We start from the raw sequence: 21034 nt of genomic DNA on the forward strand, positions 1-21034 counted from the left end.
CGTGTGCAGGGCAGTGACAAAGTGACAAATTCCTGCAGAGCAGAGCACCTTCCTCTGCTCCTAAAAAATGGAGTCAGCTCCAGACAGGTAGAAGGAGATAGATTGATGGTCAAAGTTCAGAAGAGATTGTCACAGGAGCTTGATAAATACAACCCATCAGAGCATCAGTGGCATGGGAATGAAGGATGTGAAATAAGTCTAAGTAAAACTCAGCCACCTGAAATACAGCTAGAGAACTTTATGCAACTCCTGCACTCTGTTTTCCACCAGCTGGGTTTTCCTTCCAGTATGTCCAGCAGAGGAAGGAGAGCAGCTTTCTCATCAGATATTTCACTTATCCCCTTATCAGCTCCTTTTCAAGCATCATCTGCCCTCCTGCTCTGCCTAAGGAGCAAGATGGGCAAATTATTTTGCACTTTGTTTCTGTTTCCCACCCCGTAAACCTCATTGGGAAAGGTTCCCTGTGCCCAAAATGGTCCCCAGGGCTCAGAGACAGTGCCCATTGTTCATTGTGGGAATCTGAGCTGAGCCCTGCCACAGAAATGAACGACACTCACACTCTAGATGTCTAAGGCAAAAAAGGGGCAGTTTATTTGTGAACTCCGATATTTATAGAATTCTAAAAGTGACCATGGATTGGAGGATGAAATTGCCACCTCCCCAGCCACACTGGTCAAACAAATAGTCCATCAGTTCCCTCCTCCTCCAGAAAGGAATGCAAAACCATCATTATTTACATGAAAAGTGTGTGAGAAACTCCATTTCAAATATGTAAACATCAGAAGGCTTAGAAGAACTTCAGAAAAACAAAGCAACAGAGCCCCATAGTTACCAATGTCCCATATGGGAATGCTTCCCATCTGTCACCTCTGCACATCCTGAGAGATTCCAGTAAGAAGAGAAGTGGCAGAAATCATGGAATGGTTTGAGTTGGAGGGACCTTAAAGCCCATCCAGTGCCACCCCTGCCATGGCAGAGACACCTTACACTATCCCAGGGTGCTCCAAGCCCTGTCCAGCCTGGCCTTGGGCACTGCCAGGGATCCAGGGGCAGCCACAGCTGCTCTGGGCACCTTGTGCCAGGGCCTCAGCACCCTCACTGCTAAAAGGATTCCTTCCCAGCAACTCATCTAAATCTCCCTGACACTGTCATATTTTCTGGAAAAATCCCTTCACCAGGATTTCTTCTCCTGGGAAGATGAGAAGCCTCAGAGAAAAAGGAAAACAGTATTATCTCATTTGCTTCTCCCATGTTTTGCTGCTTTGGAATGTGGTTTGGAGATTTTTTATCCAACATGCAAATTGTTTTGACTTAATGACCAATCACAGCCAGCTGTGTCAGACTCTGAGGGAAGGAGTCACAAGTTTTCATTATCTTTTAGCCTTCTGTCCTTGTCCTTTCTCTATTTTTTAGTATAGTTAAATGTAGCATTCTTTAATATAATATAATACAATACCAATAAATAATAAATTAGCTTTCTAAGAACATGGAGTCAGATTCATCATTTCCTCCCTTCATTCAGGGGACCCTGAAAATACCACATCTGTCCTCTTGCAGTTTAAACCTTTCCTCCTTGTCCTGTCTTCCTGTGTAAATGTGTTCAGGCAGTTTTCTTCTGAGGGGACACTCAGAACCACCCAGCCTAAATGTTCTCCTCCCTGAGGACAAAGGTGGCTCTTTGTCCAGGGCTCCATTACCAACAACACTCCTGTCCCTGGAGCCTGCAGGCTCACCTGAGCAGGCACTTCTGCACCTTTTTGCAGAAAAAGGAGTTTCTCACCTCTCAGTTGAGGCCCAGTGCAGTCCCTGACCCTGGGGGCACAGAAAGCTCCCCCCATCCAAATGCAGGCACCTGGGGACACTCAGCATGAGCAGCGGCCATGCAGCCAGAGTAGCCCAGAGGAGCCCTGGCCATGCTCAGAGCTGCACAGGAAGGCAGGAAAACCCCAGGGACACTGCCCAGTCCAGCCAGTGGGAAAAGAAACCATCCTTCTCCCAGTGCAGGCCACAAGGACACCTACCTGGATATAATCTGGGGTTTGGGACAGAGCAATCAGTCTTTATACTGGATTCCCAGAGGAACAGCTGTCCTTACCCACTGGTTTCCAGAGAACAAGAACTACCAATTCATTTCTACAGGATCACCACTTCAACAAGACCATTTCATCTGGACTGCTGCCGCCACCCTGACCAACAGGGTGTCAGGTTGTATTCTGATTCTGTCAGTGGTTTTTCTTTGGTATTATTGCATGTATTTTGGTTTTTTTCCTTTTCCTAATAAATTATATTTCTGCCTTGGAGTCTCTCACTTGTTTTGCTTTCAAACCAGACCATACATTATCTTCCTGGGGATTTCTCTGAGGTGAAGGATTCAGAGGATCCCACAAGATACCTCTGGTATGAGCAGCACAACAGGAGCTCCTGCTGCTGCAGTGACATTTCCAGCCCCCACCCTGCAGGGACTGGGGAGCTGAGTCTGCTCCCAGCCTGGACAGGTGAACCGGCTCCAAGCCATTGATTTCATGGGAGATCAATGTGCTGAAAATGGAACTATCACTTTCTGCACAGGGTGACACACAGTGGCATTTAAGGCAGAGCTAAGTGGAATTGCTCCTGTTGCATGGCACAGAATACTAACAGGAATTGATTTCACCCTCTGGAGGCCTGGCTTTGTTTATTCAGTGGCCAAGGGGGCTTTTGGTGGTTGTCCTCGATTTTGAATGCTTTGCCTAATCCCATGTTTGAAGCAGATGAGAGGGAGAATCAGAATGCCCTGTGTAAATCGAGCCAAGTTTGCAGATGTAGAAGAATTCAGTTCCAAAGACAGAGTTAGAAGCTGGAGTCCAAAGCAACTTCTCCCTTTTCTCTCTCCCTCTGGCAGCTCAGTGCTGTCTCTGAAGTCGGAGCTGCTCCAGTGGGATGCACACAGCAGAGGACAGCCTTGGTTTACTCAGTCCCAGGGGAACACATGCTCTAAACAGGCTGTGCACAAAGCCACAGGCCTGGCCCTGTGTCCTGAGGACTGCTGGCCTCTCCAGGCTCTTTGTTCCAGGTGGCACTTTCATCCTTGCTGGAAATTTCCCTTCCAGGATGCTGCAGGCAGGGTCTGACAGGCAAAGCCCATATAAAACCTGTCTGAGAGGTTCCCACAGGGAGTTGGATAAACACATTCACAAAATGAGCAAACCATGGGCAGTGCTGCTCAGAGCATGAGGACTGAGCCCGGAGCTCCTCAGCTTTCTCATCTCTGGGTCAGCAAGGCCTGGAGCCCCCAGAGCTCCTCCTGAGCACTGCTCACAGCCCACAGGGCATCCCAAAGGATATTGCAGGATCCACCTGAGTTAAAACCCCACAAATCCAATCCAGTGCCCACTGGGGCTGGTGGAGGAGCTCCCAGTGAGTCTCCAGAGTGTTTGCTGGCTGCAGATCATTTCCAGGGTGCTCAGCCACCATCCACAGAATCATGGAATGGTTTGGGTTGGAAGGGACCTTAAAACCCATTCAGTTCCATCCGTCATGGCAGGGTCACTTTCCACCATCCCAGGCTGCTCCAAGCCCTGTCCAGCCTGGCCTTGGTTACTTCTAGGGATCCAGGGGCAGCTACAGCTGCTCTGGGCACCCACTGCCTTCACAGTAAAAAATTACTTCCCAATATCCCACCTAAATTTCCCCATTTTCAGGTGCCAGACTCCCATTTTGTTGTGGAGATGACACATTTAGGCCACAGCTGAGGCACACAGAGTCCAGGTGGAAATTCATCCTGCTGCTGTTATCCTGGCAACCAAAACTTGCAACTCCAGCCTCAGGCAGGGGGTAGATGTGTCTTGGGATATTTTTCTTTTTGCCTCATCTGATAATGATTTGCTTGTCCTTTTGTTCAGAGAGCATCCATTAAACAGGGAATGGGGCAGGCAGCAGCAATCCAGGTCACAATCCAGGGGGGGATTCATGTTAGGGCAGTTTGTCTTTCCCACATCCCATCCTGCACTCTGTCTTACCTGCAGCAGCCCTTGGGCCCAGCACTACCTGGGCTCAGCTGAAAGGAGGTTTAGGATTATCTTCAGAGCTGTGCAGTGCTGGATCTCACTGGATGGATGCCCTCACCTGTGATTATTGCACATCTCTTCTGCTGTGCTGCACGAAGAGAGGAAAACACAAAACCAGGCTCATTGTGTGCATGCCCCCAGGCTGGAGGCTCAGCAAAGCCTGCAGCCATGCAGCTACACTCATCCCAGCCTGGCCAGGATCCCAAGTGTGACGGTGTTCACAGGGGTCTTAGGATAAGGGAAGAGATGAGGATCTGACTCCGTGTTTCAGAAGGCTGATTTATTATTTTATGATATATATTGTATTAAAACAGCACTAAAAGAATAGAAGAAAGGATTTCATCAGAAGGCTAGCTAAGAATAGAACAGAATAGGAAAGAATGAATAACAAAGGTTTGTGGCTCAGACTCTCTGATTCTGTCCAAGCAGCTGACTGTGATTGGCCATTAATTAGAAACAACCACATGAGACCAATCACAGATGCACCTGTTGCATTCCACAGCAGCAGATAACCATTGTTTAAATTTTGTTCCTGAGGCCTCCCAGTTTCTCAGGAGAAAAAATCCTAAGGAAAGGATTTTCCATAAAAGATGTTTGTGACACCAAAAAAATCAGGAAGGAGGAGGGTGGGAGCACACCTCTGCTGTCACCCATAGGTCAAAATCACCCACTCCACTGGTCACATTCCCATGGCATGGGAGGCAACAGTCCCCTGTGTGCTGGGTTACAAGATGTGGCTGAGGTGTGTATTCCATCCCCACCTGTCAGAGCTGGGGCAGCTCTCTGCTGTTCCTGGGGCAATTTTTTCTTTCTCTCTCCCACAGCCAACCCTCCCTCCAGGAGATCTCTGCTGTCCATGGCCACTGAGTGTCCCTGCAGGGCTGATCCAATCCCAGCATCCCATGGGGAGATGCTCCGCCCAGGGGAGGAGCCAAGCATTCCTACCTGGATCCAATCTGAGCCTGGCCCAGCACAGCAGCCTTTGCCCCCTGCATTGCCAGAGGAGCAGCTTTCTGCTGCCCTGCATGGCCAGAGGGAGCCCAGGCCCATCTGCAGCAGCCCTGGAGCTGCAGAGGAAAACTCCCCCCTTGTGCAGGATCCCTGCTGCAGCAGAGCCACAGCTGGCACTGCAGGAGGGCTGAGCCCCCCTGGGATGGGGCTGGGACACCCCCTGGCACACAGGGGCCAGGGCATGGTCTGACTCTGGCAGTGCTTTGTTTGTACTATTGCATTTGTATTTTTAATTTTCCTGTTAAAGAACTGTTATTCCTACTCCCCTATCTTTGCCTGAGAGCCCTTAATTTCAAAACTATAATAATTCAGAGGGAGGGGGTTTGCATTTTCCATTTCAATGGAGGCTCCTGCCTTCCTTAGCAGATACCTGGCTGTTCAAACCAATCTACCCAGTATCTTGCTGAGTGTTTTCCCCAGACTCTGCTGTGCTGACTCTGCTGCTGTTGAGCCTTTCCACAGCTCAGCTCTGCAAAAGTAGAGACACATCAGTGTCAGTGCTGAAAAATTCATCCTCACACTCTCTGCTCTAGCTTGTCAGGGATTTTCAGGCCAGAATGGCCCATTCTGATTATCGAGCCTGATCTTCCTGATAACCCAAAGTTCACCCCAGGATTTCTACATCAAAGCCAGGGACTGGCAGCAGAGCTGAGTGTTTGAAAAGGGCACTGCACCTCAGTTCAAAAGGCTCCACATCCATCTCTCAGTAACCTGGCTCAGTGATTTAAGCACTGCCACTGCCCAAAAGTTCACTTTGTTTCTATTTGAATACCTCTAACTTTCACTTTACAGCCAAATCCCTTTTATTTACAGATTTTTGCAGTGTAGCTTCTATTCAGTTGCATCATTTCCTGCAATAACAAATGAACCTATTGTTTTAGCAGTGATGGATCATCCCTGCTTGTCAAAAATAGGAAATTAGGAGGCATTTTGGCTGACAAAAGATGAGTTAGGGATTGCAGGATGCCCGTGCCAAGTGCAAGGACACTGGTACTTGAAGCAGTGGAGGAACTGTGGTGCCTGCAGAGATTGTGATTGATACAGGTGTGATCAGTGAAGGGACAATGATGGATATGTTTATTATTTGAAGTTCAGTTTCAATCATTTTGACTCATCCTTAAATGCATCAGGGTTCATTTGCACGTAGGGGAGAGGAGCTCAGCTAATTGCTGGAGGCTCTGGCAGAGTGTTCAGAAGGTCCAGCTCTGAGAGGCACACAGTAATTCCCAGTCAGGAATTAGTCAGGCTCTACAGCATCACAGCCTGTTTCTGGAATGAATAATGCTCAGGAATAGGCAGCAGCAGTTTTCTCCTAAATGGAATATTGTTTTACAGCATAAAAAAAAAAGATTTTAAATAGGGAAAATGACATTTTTTCCTACATTTGCAAAGCTTTTCGGCCAAATGATCCACCACAACCACTATGGAAGGTTTTCTCAGACCAAATCAGATTTTCACAGCAGAAGAATGAACAGACTTGGCTTAAAAGAGAAGAAATCCCCTTGCAAGGGTTAAACAACCCTTTAATTTCTCACTTTAGTGCTCCCAGGGCCACTAAAACCACAAAGTTCAAGCTGACCTTCCCGATTTTTTGGACAATTCTTTAGGAATTAATGAGTGATCTGTAATCTTCCTCAGGATGCAGTTCCCTCTGCCTCACCAGCATCCTCCCCAGGGCTGGGCAGCTGCTGAGGCTTCAGGGATGGCAGGAGGAGGGAGCTCCTTCAGGCTGGAAATGGCTGCAGGGGCTGCAATTCCTCAATTTACCTCCCTCTCCAGGAAAAACTGCTCGGTCTCCTTTAAGGATGACATCTCTATGACAGTGTTCCTTTTTAAATGCTATTTTGTTTAATAAATCATGTAAATTCCAGCATGTAAACTAGAGCATTACAGACAGGCTGGTAAATAATTAACTGCTCGTTTGCATGAAGGGGGAGAAAATACCCAATTCAGCAAATCAGGCAGGAAGCTGAGTGTTTACCCTCCTGAGGAATAAAGGGTTGGCTCCCAAAATTCTTGTGAGTGTGCTGGGGTGAGGGGAGAGATGGTTTTTGCTTGGGATATTGCCTGGAGATTGGGAACAGTGTGGTTTAACCTGGATAAATGGGTGCCTCTATATGTGTAAGTTTTGTAAGAAAGCTTTCCTTGCACTTAGGGGGCTTTGGGGGTTGGCTTGAAGGGTTTTTTTGTTTATTTTTTTTAAGTTTTTTGTTAATTTTTTGTTAATTTTTTCCTGCCACCCTGAAACTTTAGGAGTAACAGGGTAGGAGACACAAGCAGTGGGGTGCTGATTCCAGCAAATGGATGGTTCTGTGGCAAGAGCAAAACTGAATGTATGTAGGAATTCTTGATAAATATCTGAACCCACACACACACCCTAAAACCTTGTTGGGGCATCCTTTACTGATATTAGTAAAGGAAATAGCTCCAATTCTCACAGCGGTGTTGCCTTCAACAATTAAAGGCCCTAGGGCTTCAGGGAATCTGTGCAAAAAAAGCTCCTCAACCTATTTGTCACTCTCATGAAGCACCAAAGCCTTTATGAGGCTTGAATTTCAGGGATGGGGGTGTTTGGTGTTGCTGGGTGAAGTGTTTAATCAATTAATGCTAAAGCTACTCAAGATTTCTGTGGTGCTGGATGTTCTCTGCCCTTGGGGCTTCCACTCTTTGAAGCTGTTATTGCAGTAGCCTCTTATTTGGACAATAAAAACAACTAAATAAGGAGCTGGGTAGGCAGGGAGGAAAAATGTGCCTTGGCTCTCTGCATCAAGGCCTCTGGACACCCAAAAGTGAGAGGTGCCAGCCCCAGGTGCCTCCTCTGGGGTTAAATGGCTGTGATGTGATTTATTGGATGGAATCCCAAGGGGCTACCAGGCCACTTACTGTAATGTCTCAGGGAAAATAACAGAATTTTCAAGAACCAGAACACATTAGCCAGATAAACTTGCTGTTGCCTAAAAAAAAGAAGTCCTTGGCTGCCCCAGCCCTGTCTGATCAGGCTCTGTTCCTGCCCCTGGGGCAGCAGCTGATGGCTCTGTGATGCTTGTGCATATTGTTTGTACTGATTGGAAATTGGGTGTGGGAATGAGCTGCAGAATCATGCCAGGCTGCCTGGAAAATGGGCTGTTCTTAGGAAAAACAGCCTCTGCAGTGTGCCTGTGGTGTAACAGAGCTGTGGCTGTCACACAAAGCTCTGCTTCTCTGCAGGTGACTGAGGCTTGAAAGGCACTGTCTGAAGGTGGCTTGGTGTGGGGCTGAGCCTGGCTCAGGCTGCTGGTCAGGGGTCAGTGCTGCTGGTCAGAGTTGGTCAGGGCTAGTCAGTGCCCCTGGTCAGTGCTGCTGGTCAGTGCTGCTGCCTTCAGGGGACGCAAACAGGCCAGGGAAGTGACGTGGGGCCAGAGCCACGACCTGCAGGGCTGTGGGAATGGCTGCCACCCCATCCATCCCTGCCCACAGGGTAAAAGTGCTCCTCTGCCCCTGTAAGGTGTGCCCTGTCCCAGCAGGGAGAGCAGCCCCGGGCTGTGCAGGGCATCCCAAGCTGGGGAGATGCAGTTTGGGCAGAGTCTGTGTGTCCTTATCCCCAGCCAGGCCCATCACAGCATCCTGTGCTCTGGATTCCAGCAGAATTCCCCTTCCTCGGGAGCTGGGCCCTGCAGGAGCCTGGCCCTGCTGACACAAACGCTGAGAGCTGCTCCTCACATCCCTCTGTGCTTTCTGCTCCCTCCTTCCCCTGCTCCTCCAAGGGGACCCCGGCCCTGGCAGCCAGCTCAGTCTGTTGCCATGGAAATTGTTGTCACAAATGAGAACTTCCCAGCACGGCAGTGCTGTTAAACCCAGACATTTGCATTTGCCTCTGCCTCGGCAGGGGGATTCGGGTCTCCTGGCTGAGCAGGGCAAGCATGAGGCTGCTCTCCTGTTTCCTGCTGGCCAGGCACACTCAAGGTGGGGGAGTGGGGTATTTTTGGGGTCCTCCATGGCAGGAAGGAAATGATGAATCTGACTTCATGTTCTTAGAAGGCTGATATATTATATTATATTATATTATATTATATTATATTATATTATATTATATTATATTATATTATATTATATTATATTATATTATATATTATATTATATTATATTATATTATATTATATTATATTATATTATATTATATTATATTATATTATATTATATTATATTATATTATATTATATTATATTATATTATATTATATTATACGTGCTATATATATTATATCTATATAATTATATTATAATTATATATATTACATTATAACATTATAGGGTAGAGAAAGGATACAGACAGAAGGCTTAACAAGATACTAATGAAAAACCTATGACTCACCAGAGCCCTGACACAGCTGGACTGTGATTGGTCATTAAGTTAAAACAATTCACATGAAACCAATCAAACAATGACCAGTTGGTAAACAATGTCCAAACCACATTCCAAAGCAGCAAACCACAGGAGAAGCAGATCAGATAATTATTGTTTTCATTTTTCTCTGAGGCTTCCCAGGAGAAGAAATCCTGGCAAAGGAATTTTCAGAAAATGTGATGGTGACAGTAGAAGGATCCTGGATGGGCAGCCAGGGAGCCCTGTCTGCTGGAATGTGGGTCAGCAGCCAGTCCTGCAGCATCAATAGCTCCTCCAAACACTCCAGCTTTCCCTCTGAAGTGCACAGAGCAGCAGTGTCAGCAGCCAGGAGAGAGAAGTCAGGGAAGAGCGTGAAAATAAATGTGCAGGGAGGGCGGCTGGAGAAGCCAAAACTGCTGCTGGGGCTTGCAGCCCCCTGGGCTCCCTGAGGGGATTAAGGCTTCCCCCTGGGAAGGGGTTTAGGGGGAACAGGAATAATCCAAACATGGCATCTTCTCCTTCCTTCCCCCTAAGCATTGCTAAGTTTAGCTGTGTTGCTTCCAAGAAGAACTGCTCAGCTAAATCCCAGGGCCTGGCTTTGAAAATTTCAGCACGTCCCCTGTACTGCAAAATCAAAGCCTCTTCCCTGCTGAATACACCTTTGATCAGAACTGTGAGAAATATTTGCAACCATGTGAAACTTGAATGATTTGGGGTTTCATTACACACTTGAAACTCAGACCATTTTCATCAAAGGCATTGCTAAAGTTCACCAACCCTCCAACAGAACCTTTGATGCTTTATGGCTCGCATTTTGTGTAAAACTCGCAGGTTTGCTGGACTTTTTATAAGTGAAACTAGCTGAAAGTGGCTTTGACTGCATTTTGAGAACAGACACTCATAGAAAAGGCAGCCAGATGAATTTTGTTGCCTTTAGAGCTGCTGCATGCTGTCATCTGGCAATAAAGGGTAATTCTGCTGAACCCAGCAGTCAGGGTTGTGGCTGTAGCTGGGTGAGAAGGAGGCAGAGAGCATTGGTGGGGCTGTGCTCTGCTCTTCCCTCAGGGCTGGGCATCCCATGGCAGCAGCAGGTTGGTTTCGAGGGTTTGGAGGGGTTTTTTTTTGTTAATTTTTTTCCTGCTACCCTGAAACTTCAGAAATAACAAGGTAGGAGACACAAGCAGTGAGGTGACGGTTCTAGCAAATGGATGGTTATTCAGCAAGAACAAGTCTGAATATATGTAGGAATTATTGATAAATAGCTGAACCCACACTGACATCCTAAAACCTTGTTGGGGCATCCTTTACTGATATTAGTAAAGGAAGTAGCTCCAATTCTTACAGTGATGCTGCCTTCAACAATTAAAGCCCTCAGGGCTTCAGGGAATCTTTGTCACTGTCTCGAGTGACAGTCTCACATATTTGTCACTGTCTCAAGAGGCACCAAGGCCTTTATGAGGTTTGAGCATTTCTCAGTGCCTTGCCCTAGGTCAGCCTTCCTCTGGAGCACTGAGGGAGGTCCCAGCTTCCAGAATGTGGGAGAATGACCTATCCTTGTCCAGGTTCTGTCCTCAGCAGGGTATTTTATCATCTCCAAGGGTTCTGTTTCCCACAATATCACCCGCTCCTTACTCAGTAATTTTTGCACCTCCTTTCCCAGTGTGCCACAGTCAGAATCACTCAGAATTAGGTTGGAAAAAACCTTTGAGATCATGGAGTGGAACCTCTGAGCTAACACCTCCCTGTCAGCCAGACCCTGGCACTGAGTGCCACGTCCAGGCTTCTCTCAAACACCTCCAGGGATGCCACAGGTCTGTGAGCTGGGACCTGTCCCTGCCTGCTCACAGGACTCCCTCTCTGTCGGAACCCAGGACATCCCTCTGGGTGTCATGAGCAGCCAGAACCCCTGGAGGGGGCTCAGAGACCCTGGCACAGAGCCCAAGATGCCCCTGTGGTTTTGATTATGACTTGTGGAGCAAATTACCAACCTTAGATGAAGATCAGCAAGCCACAACAGTTTAAGTAGAATGATAATGATTTTACATGGGGTGAAAAAATAGATTTTGGGGTTTCTGGTATGGGAATTCAGGAGGCAAGATGGAGGGAACTGGGAGTGTCCACCCTTTCTCCTTCTTCTTCTTGGCCTCCATCTTCTGCTGTGATGGTGGCAGTTTTGGATTGGTTTAGAGCAGAAGCTCACTGTCTAACATAGGTGATAGGTATTGGGAATTAATTGTAAATATTGTATGTGTAGTTTTTAGTATAAAGACATAACACTGCCCTGGGGGCAGGCAGAGTGCCTGGAACTGTCCTGCTGGATGGACCTCGGCAGGGCAGAAGAAAATATTTTATAGATAAGGTAAAATAAACAACCTTGAGACCGAGAAATTAAGAGCTCTGACTCCTTCTTTGAGCACCAGGCTGGGAAAAGAGATTTTCTCAGGGTCACTCTGAGCAGCGAGAGATCCCAAGACACCTCTCTCTGGAAATGAGGTTCCTCCTCAGACTGGCAGCCAGAGCTCTCCTGGACTCTGCTCCTCCCAGAACAGCCTGGCCCAGGCAGGGAGGGTTTTCCCTGTTCTCTGTCCCTGCAGGGGAAGGGGGATCTCTCACAAAGCACAAAACTCTCCAGTGCAGCATTGTCCTGGTGAGCTCAACTCCTGCTGCTGAGGAGCAGTGAGAGGTGTGAGGGGAGAATAAGTGATTTGCACTAAAGGGACACAGTTAAAGCTACATTAAAGTTTGGAAAAGCCCTCTAAGATTGAGTCCAGCCACAAAGCAGAAGGATAAATGTTACATTTGCCATTTTCCCAGGCATTGGCTGTGTGTGTGTTGTATTTCCAAGCCTGTTCTCCTGCAGATCACTGGGATGTTCTGAGCAGTGTTCCCCACCTGGAGGCATTTGCAAACCTTCAGAAGTCAGCAGCCAGAGCCTCTGCTATGTGTTTCTATCTCTCCTTTTATTTTATGGCTCTAACTTCCCTGTGTGAGAGCTAGAGTTTGCTTAGGGTTACCCCTTGGTGCAAAGGCACAGCCCTGATGAAACTGAAATGATCTCTGCTCTTCTGGCTCGGAAACAGCTTGGAGAGTTTCACCTGCATTACAGCTGTCTACCTGAGAAGATTTTGCATGTTCGGATACAAAATCTGATCCAAATGAAATATAATCCATGGAAAATCACCTGTGTGCCTGTGACATAACAAATGCTGCCTGGGGCAAGTGCTGCTGGGTTGACACAAGGGATGTCAGAAGTGTCCAGCACATTGTGCTTTCTGTTCTAGGTGACTGCAGGGCCATGAAATGTGACTTTTGGCAAGACTTCATTCTATTCCATAAGCCAAGAAGCAGGATTTTGATTTAATGATGGGTGTGCTTAGCTTGAGTCCCAGTACCACATTGGAAATGCAGCTTGGGTTCCAAATGTGACCTGAAATGGTACCTCTGGTCCTGGTGCTGCTGGGAGGGCCCTGTTTGCTTCTTTCCCTCCCTTCTCCTGCACTTATTTGACCTCCTCACACCACAGAGGGTTTCTCCTCTCTGGGAGAGCAGCAGTGCATCAGAGCAGATCCGAGCTCTCCTCTGGTGGGAGCAGAGCTGTAAAGCCCCAGGGAGCAGAGCAGCAGACGGGGTGTTGTGGTTTGGGCTCTGCATCACAAAACAGAGGCTCTCTGACTTGGACAGGCTGCCCACCATGGATTTATCCTGTGAGAAAAGGCAGCTGTGGCATGGCCACTGTCCCAGATTGCAAAGTAATGTGTGTGTTCTGTCCCCATCTGTCAGGGCTGGGGCAGTTCTCTGCTGTTCCTGGGGCAGTTTTCTTTCTCTCTCCCACAGCCAACCCTCCCTGCAGGAGATCTCTGCTGTCCATGGCCACTGAGTGTCCCTGCAGGGCTGATCCAATCCCAGCATCCCATGGGGAGATGCTCCGCCCAGGGGAGGAGCCAAGCATTCCTCCCTGGATCCAATCTGAGCCTGGCCCAGCACAGCAGCCTTTGCCCCCTGCATTGCCAGAGGAGCAGCTTTCTGCTGCCCTGCATGGCCAGAGGGAGCCCAGGCCCATCTGCAGCAGCCCTGGAGCTGCAGAGGAAAACTCCCCCCTTGTGCAGGATCCCTGCTGCAGCAGAGCCACAGCTGGCACTGCAGGAGGGCTGAGCCCCCCTGGTATGGGGCTGGGACACCCCCTGACACACAGGGGGCAGGGCTTGTGATCACTCTGGCAGGGTTGGTTTGTATCACTGCATATTTTATTTATTTTATTTTATTTTATTTTATTTTATTTTATTTTATTTTATTCCCTAATAAAGAACTGTTATTCCTACTCTCATATCTTTGCCTGAGAGCCCCTTATTTTCAAAATTATAATAACTCAGAGGGTGGGGGTTTGCATTTTCCATTTCAATGGAGGCTCCTGCCTTCCTTAGCAGACACCTGGCTGTTCAAAGCCAGACAGCCACCATGGCCAGCTCCTCTGAGGAGTCACCCAGCACAGACTGTGGAAAAGGAGGGAGTGAGGGAGGTTCCTGGGGGCACTGAAACCCCTTCACCTGCTCAGGTGTGCTGGGCTCCTGTCACTAAGCCCATCTCCCTAGATGTGTCTGTGCAGCCAGCCTGCAGCACCTCCAACGAGGACATCAGGGCCAGGAGCTCCCTGTTGCTGTGTGAACACACAAAACAGCCTTTTCCTTGTTTAATGGAAGCAAAACTGCACTGGTTCTGCCCCTGATCCCCTCAGGCTGACACCTCAGGCTGTGCTGTGGGTGGCCATGGCTTTGTATGAAGCCAAATGTACTACATAAATAGTAAGTGAGTGGTAAGAGATACACCAGGTCTTCCAAAAAGCAAATTCAAGGCTGAACTTGTTGAACCAATGCTGGAGCAGGAAGGGAATCTCATTCCTACCTTTGATCTCTCAGGGCATTGCATTCCTGGTGGATCCTGAGCTCACCTCCCCAGGGCTCAGAGGAGAGAGGTGCAAGCCAGGCCAATGCCATGTTATGTGGACATGGCCATAAACTTCCACTGGAGTCCTAATTACTTAAAAAATGTGGGGAAAAATATTAAAAATTTGGCCACATCTGACCAAGTGCATTCCAGCCCTTGCTTTTGTGTCTTGGAGACGCCCCTTCAAGGATGAGGATTTGTAGCAGATGTCTGCACACACACACACATTAACACTGCAAAAATATTATCATGGAGGTGTTTTTTAATGTGTGGAATCAGGAAGCAGAGTGGCACAAATTGTTCCACAAATCCCAGAGTCTGGGGGTAGGCAGGCAGCAGGTGTGGTACTGGAATGGCTGCCCAGGGAGGTGGTGGAGTCCCCATCCCTGGGTGTGTTTAACAAAGCCTGGATGTGGCACTGGGTGCCAGGGTTGAGTTGAGGTGTTGGGGCTGGGTTGGACTCGATGATCTCGAAGGTCTCTTCCAACCTGGGCATTCTGGGAATGCTGTGGAAGGAGAGAGAGGGTCAAGTATTGCTGGTCAGGCTGGTCTGAGAGGGGAGCTGCAGAGGGACAGGGTGTCATGGTTTGACCAGGAAGAAGTTGGGAATTCTGGGAAGCTGTGGTCAAACCAATGAAGGTTTTGAGTTTCATACTGACACCTGGTGTAGCCAGTGGAGTTTGGACACACCTCCGAGAATACACAGGGGTTAAAAGCAGGGCACTGCCCTGGCATTTCCTCTTTGGACTTCGGCGGGCGAGGAGGTCAGATCTCTCTCCCCCGCCCGGCCCGCTGCTGCTGGGCGGGGGAGGGGCCGCCATGCCGTGGGCCTGGGGCCTGGACAGAGGTGGGGGTTGAGGGGGCTTCGAGGATGGAAGGGTGGGGGAGCCCCAAGAGACATCGGGCAGCCAGCTCCCCTCCCCCCAGGAGAGCAGCCAGCGAGAAGGGGGAGGAAGACTGCCCGGCCGCAGCGGCAGCGTGTGGGCAGCGTGCGTGGGAGCCGACCGACAGACAGAGACTGAAAACTCTTAACCCTTTCTTGCATGATTGGGGCCTTACAAAAATGCTAATCCTCCTCGAAGCTGAATAAGAAGGGAGATGAGAGATAAGGACTTTGGCTCGGAGATTGTGGAGATGATTGGATGGGGAGAGATGATTTGGAGTGGCCTTTTGGCTGGACTTTTTTCTTGTAGCCATGGACTCAGTTGTTCCTGTGACACAGACTGCATTTAGGGGGAGGCAGTGCCTCAAAACCAGGAGGGTTCATTTGTGAGGACCCCCCGGCCCCAGGGGGTTGGAAATATATGGGGGGGACAGTTGTCCCAAAAGCAGAGACTGTGCCTTTTTGGAGTGAGACAAGGCATCCTTGAAAGACCACCCTAAAAGCAGCTCTGGCCATGTCTCGGTGGTGAGAGCACTGAGCATGGAAGGAACATGTCACAAGCGGCAAATGGACTTTCCGGGCGGTGCCGAAGTGACAAGGAAGCATCCGGGATTTCAGTGTGTTTCCAGAAGCCTATGGAACAAGAAGGACTCCGTTTCCTCTTCATGAACTGCAGTTTGAGTATACTAAAGTGTCGTGCCGGGCTGGGCAGTTGGTATTTTTGAGAGAATGTATTGGATTGGGAAAGTCAGGGAGTGGGGAGGAGGAAAAGTGGTTTTTGTAAGGTTTTCAGTTTTTTTTTCCCTTTTTTCTTATAGTCTTTCCCTATTTCCCTGTAGTTTAAGTAATAAAATGGTCTTTATGTTTAAGTTAGAGCCTGTTTTGCTTATTCCTGGTCACATCTCACAGCAGACACCAGAGTGAGGCATTTTCATGAGGAGCACTGGCTCTGTGCCAGGCTCAAACCATGACACAGGGTCACCTCAGGGTGTTGGCAGCAGAGATGTGAGGCTGTGAGGGGCTTTTAGGCCAGCAGGAGGGCAGAGAGCACGGTCTGAGAGCACCCAGGATGGTGCTGGGACTCAGAACCCACACCAGCACCCCGTCACGGGTTCCTGTGGCTGGGAGCATGGCCTGGCTGCATTCCTGCCACATCCCAGCCAAAAGGGGGGAATTGGCCAAGCAGGGGGGACAGGAGAACTCAGCTGAGGAGCTGCAGAGGCAGGGAGATGTGGATGTGACAGTCTGATCAGGGAAAGAGAAAGCCAGATAAGCTTTACCATTAATTGGGCTGGGAAGTTTTACCAGGCAGAGAGAAAGAATGGTAAACAAATAGTGAACTATCTGCAGGTGGTATTTCGTAATAAAAACATATTTTTCTCATGTTTATCGAAGGGTGTCTTCTTAGTTAGCCAATCATGTGAAATGTGTTGATTGAATGACCAATCAGGTCCACCTGTATCAGACCAGAATAGAAAAGAAGGGGATCCAACAAACTGGGGGCTTCTGGACTCTTAGCTTCCTGACCTGGAGTGTGTGTCACTTATGCACTCCTGACTCAGCAGTGACAGGGAGAAGCTCAGGCATGCAGGAGGGAGCTGCTGACACCAGAGATGGTCCCAGCACAGCGGGGTCCAAGAAGGCTGTGAAGAGCTGCTGGATTCCAGCTCTGAAAACTGGGCCTGGGAGAGGATTTGTGAGGGAAGCTGTAGCCCAGAAAGTGCTTGTGGCATTCACATTCTCTGGAAAAATCCCTTCACCCAGGATTTTCTACTGGGAAGCTGAAAAGCCTCAGAGAAAAGGAAAACAATTCTTAGCTCATTTGCTTCTCCTGTGTTGTGCTCACATGTGCAATGTGTTTGGAGATTGTTTACCCACAGGTAATTGATTGTTCCATTGCATTCTGCTGGGAGTTGTTTTCACTCTTTGGCCAATCAGGGCCAAGCTGTGTCAGGACTCTGGAGAGAGTCACCAGTTTTCATTATTATCTTTTTAGCATTAAGTATCTTTTCTGTATTCTTTAGTATAGTATTCTTTAGTATGTTATAGTATTGTAAAGTAATAAATGAGCCTTCTGAGAACATGGAGTCAGATGCATCATTCCTGCCTTTGTTGGGGTGTTCCCTGCATATATAAGGGGTGCTTGGTGCCATTTCCAGCCAGGGCTGTCCCAGCTCAGTGGCCCTGAGGCAGCAGGCAGGGCAGCACCCAGCCCCACACAGCCCTGCAAGCACTGACAGGGAGGGCACTGACACCATTCCCTGTGGAATGAGACCTGGAAACCCATGGTTTGCTTTCTCCTCACGGCACAAATGGGAGAGGGCAGGGGAACATCTTTGGTGTGCTGCTCACACAGTGCTGTGTGATCCCATCTGTGGTGGCTCAGGGTGAGGCACCCCGGGGGAAGCTCAGCCTGTGGCTGGGCAGGTTTTGTGTGGGTGTGCACGCAGCGTGTGTGCAAACCCGCCAGCATGTGTGAGAAAGTCAGCACAGCATCGTCAGGAGGGGCCCTGAGACACATCCCCCTCCTCCTGCCAAGGTTCTGTGCCCTACCTTATGGAAAGAAATTCAGCAGAGCTCCAGGAAAAGCAGCGGCTCCGCTGGGAGCAGAGCGCCTGTCAGACTTGGAAATTAAATGGAAGCACGACAAATCTGGATTGTTCCTGCCAAAACCAACTTTCATTACTTTATAATTCAACATGTGTTACCAGCTCCTATTATTAGAAAGGCAAACTTCCTCCACTGTGGGAAGAGGCTGAGATGGAGCTTTCTAGCCCTTTGTAAGTTAATTACAGTACACATGTTAAAAGCAGCATCTGTCTTAGTCAATCTAGTTGATTATTGCAGCGCTTTATTTTTAGTTGTTATCAAGGTGGAAGATGACACTGATATAAGTGGGGAGCTTTGCACAGATCTTGCTCAACCATGTGTTCTCCAAAGCTAGATCTGGTGGCTCTCCTCTCCTGGAGCTGGGCCAGCAAAGCCCTTGATGGGCTTTAGGAAAAGAGTCTGTGCAAAGTGCTTTGACTGTGGGCTTACAGCAAAGATATCAAGGCCTAGCTGTGAAAATCAGCTGTGGAAATACCAGGGTTGGTGGCCCTTTCTGGTATTCCAGTGGCCAAAATCTTTGCTGCCTCACTTCTATTCTGAGCTCCCTCTGATGTAAATGTTTCTGGCCCCATGATTGAATGCTTTGATTTAACACATAACAGCTCCCTGTTCATGCCCTGATGTCTCATTCTGCTGCTTGTGCTATTTCAGCTTCTGGGCAACATGTGAGTGTCAGGGTGATGCTGACAGGACCAACAAAAGCATTCCAGGTGAGTTTTCCTAGGGAGTATGGGAGGCTTCTCCTGGACAAATGAGAGGTCTTGAGGCTGTGGCTGAAAGTTCAAAGTCTGGCAACAACTCCTCTCTCCTGCCTTAGGGCCAGTGAGCTCTTGTGATGTTAGTGCCATGTGGGAGGTGTGGAATTAGCATTTGGGAGTGTATTTGAGTGGTTTTGGCTGGGAGGCTGGCACTGACACCATTCCCTGTGGAATGGAGACCTAGGAAACCTTGGTTTGCTTTCTATTCACAGCACAAATGAGAAGAATCTGCCTCCTTCTCAAGCTGAAATGAACAGGTAAACAAGAAAGGAGAAATCCTGAAGAACTCCCACACCCACACACCCTTCCATGTGGGTTTTGGAGCAGCAGCACTTGGCAAGCCCAGGGAATGAATGAGCAGTGTGGGTCTGAGGGCAAGGACTGTGCCCAGGGAGGCTCCTCTGCCCCTCACCTGTGCTCTTACAGCCAGCAAACCTGTTCAGTGCAATGGAGAGTGGAAAGAGCATGAACAGACCCTCATCAGATTCTTAGCAGATCCAAAGCAGTGCTGCTCCTAGGTTTATTCCCAAAGGAACACTCCCAGAGCTCCCTGAGCTGGTGGCAGGAGGAGCCTGAGGCTGCTCCCATCTCCCTGTGAGGTGCTGCAGGTGCAGCTGAGGATTTGCTGTGACAGACACCTCGAGCAGCAGATCTGGTGCCTTTGCCAGATCAAAGGAAATCTAAATGGGCTGACATCTCTGTGTCCTGTGGCAGCACAGCAGGCTGATGCTGACTGATAAGAGAGAAACTCCCCTGGCTTTTGTGCAAGGGCCATTACCAGTGTGGCTTCCTCACTCTTCTAATATTTTTTTTTTCTCCTTTGCTCCTTATCTTAGAATGACAGAACAAAATGTAGCGGGGAGAGTGCTGCCTGACTTGTTGCTGTAGATGTTAAATGTGCAAGGGTTATCAGAGAGAGGCCATGATTCCTGGTGCTTCCTCAGCAGCAGGAAATCCTCACCATCCCCACTTTTCCAGTGTCCTGGGCAGAGTGGGAGCTTCAGACAGAGTTTTTCAGGGAGACCCCCCCCACCCAGTGAGTCAAGAGGTACAGCAAGGACCCTCCTTGCTTCATAAACTCCCTCTCAGGGGAGTTTAAAGGATTTTACAGGTGTAATTGAACCTTTGTGCTGCAGGAATTAGGATGGCAAACCAGATATGTTTACATTAAAATAAATTATGTATGTTTATATTAAAAAGATATGTTTAAATAAAAATAAATTACTAATGATTATATAATTAGACTGTGACAGTGTTCATAGGGGTCTGAGGATGAGGGAATAGACGAGGATCTGACTCCATGTTTCAGAAGGCTGATTTATTATTTTATGATCTATATTATATTAAAACTATACTAAAAGAATAGAAAAAATGATTTCATCAGAAGGCTGGCAAAGAATAGAAAAAGAAGGAATGATAACAACAAAGGGTTGTATCTTGGACAGAGTCCAAGCCAGCTGGGCTGTGATTGGCCATTAATTAGAAACAACCACATGAGACCAATCACAGATGCACCTGTTACATTCCACAGCAGCAGATAATCAATATTTACATTTTGTTCCTGAGGCCTCTCAGCTTCTCAGGAGGAAAAATCCTAAAGAAAGGATTTTTCAGAAAATATCATGGCTACAATTAGACTAAAAGATCTCCATCAGAATTAATTGCTACACAGGATAGGAGTTCTAGCTGTCAGTATAACATAAATGATAACTATCAGTGTAACAGTGCACTGGTTTTGAAGCAATTATATTAAAGACAGCAGAACCAATTATGAAGTAGATGTATGTCCCTCACCCAGGCCAACACCCACGGGCAAATCTGACTCTGTTCTCCTCTCTCACCTGGGAGCCCAGCAGGGATTTCTGGTCCCTGTGTGATGGAGGGTGTGGGTTGATGTGTTAAGAAGGGACCTTCTGGTGGTGCCACAGCTGAACATCATGCCCAGGTTATTCTGCAGGCATGGGAGGGAAAACAAACAGCTCAGGGGTGAAGAGAGGCTCTTTGGGTACTTTTGACTCAGCTGGAGCTGTGCCTCTTGAAACACTTTGAGGAGTGATCATGAAACACTCTGATGAGCCATGGGCTGGTATCCAGGCAAAATGAAAAGAAATTAAAGCAGTTGGGAGGGGAATTAATGTCCCTTGGGACACCAGCAATGTCAGACCAAGCAGCTCTGTCTCCTTTCTGTATAAATTGGGCCTGGCCTGCACACAAAGGGTATCTGTGGGATCAGGGGCACAGGAACAGCTGGAGCAAAGCTGGAGCCACTGTGTCCAACTCCCACTGACCACTGAGGCAACGAGTTCATTCTGAACCAATAATGGCTGTGTGATTAGAGAGCTCCTCAGTGCAAGATCCCTTCCAAAGGTCACAGTTGCTGTGTGTTTGCTCCCAGGAGGTCTGTGAGGCCACTCTGGCAGGAG

At 48.3% G+C, this 21034-nt stretch overlaps 1 long non-coding RNA gene across 1 annotated transcript; it reads left to right on the plus strand.

Moving 5' to 3' along the window:
- The first annotated feature begins 17554 nt into the window (after positions 1-17554).
- Positions 17555-19685, plus strand: LOC135456396 (uncharacterized). Its single transcript, XR_010442526.1, has 3 exons — positions 17555-18023; positions 18505-18563; positions 18824-19685. It is a non-coding gene; the product is annotated as an uncharacterized LOC135456396 (long non-coding RNA).
- The last annotated feature ends 1349 nt before the right edge of the window (positions 19686-21034 follow it).

Source organism: Zonotrichia leucophrys, chromosome 20, assembly GCF_028769735.1.
Source record: "Zonotrichia leucophrys gambelii isolate GWCS_2022_RI chromosome 20, RI_Zleu_2.0, whole genome shotgun sequence".
NCBI lineage: Eukaryota > Metazoa > Chordata > Aves > Passeriformes > Passerellidae > Zonotrichia > Zonotrichia leucophrys.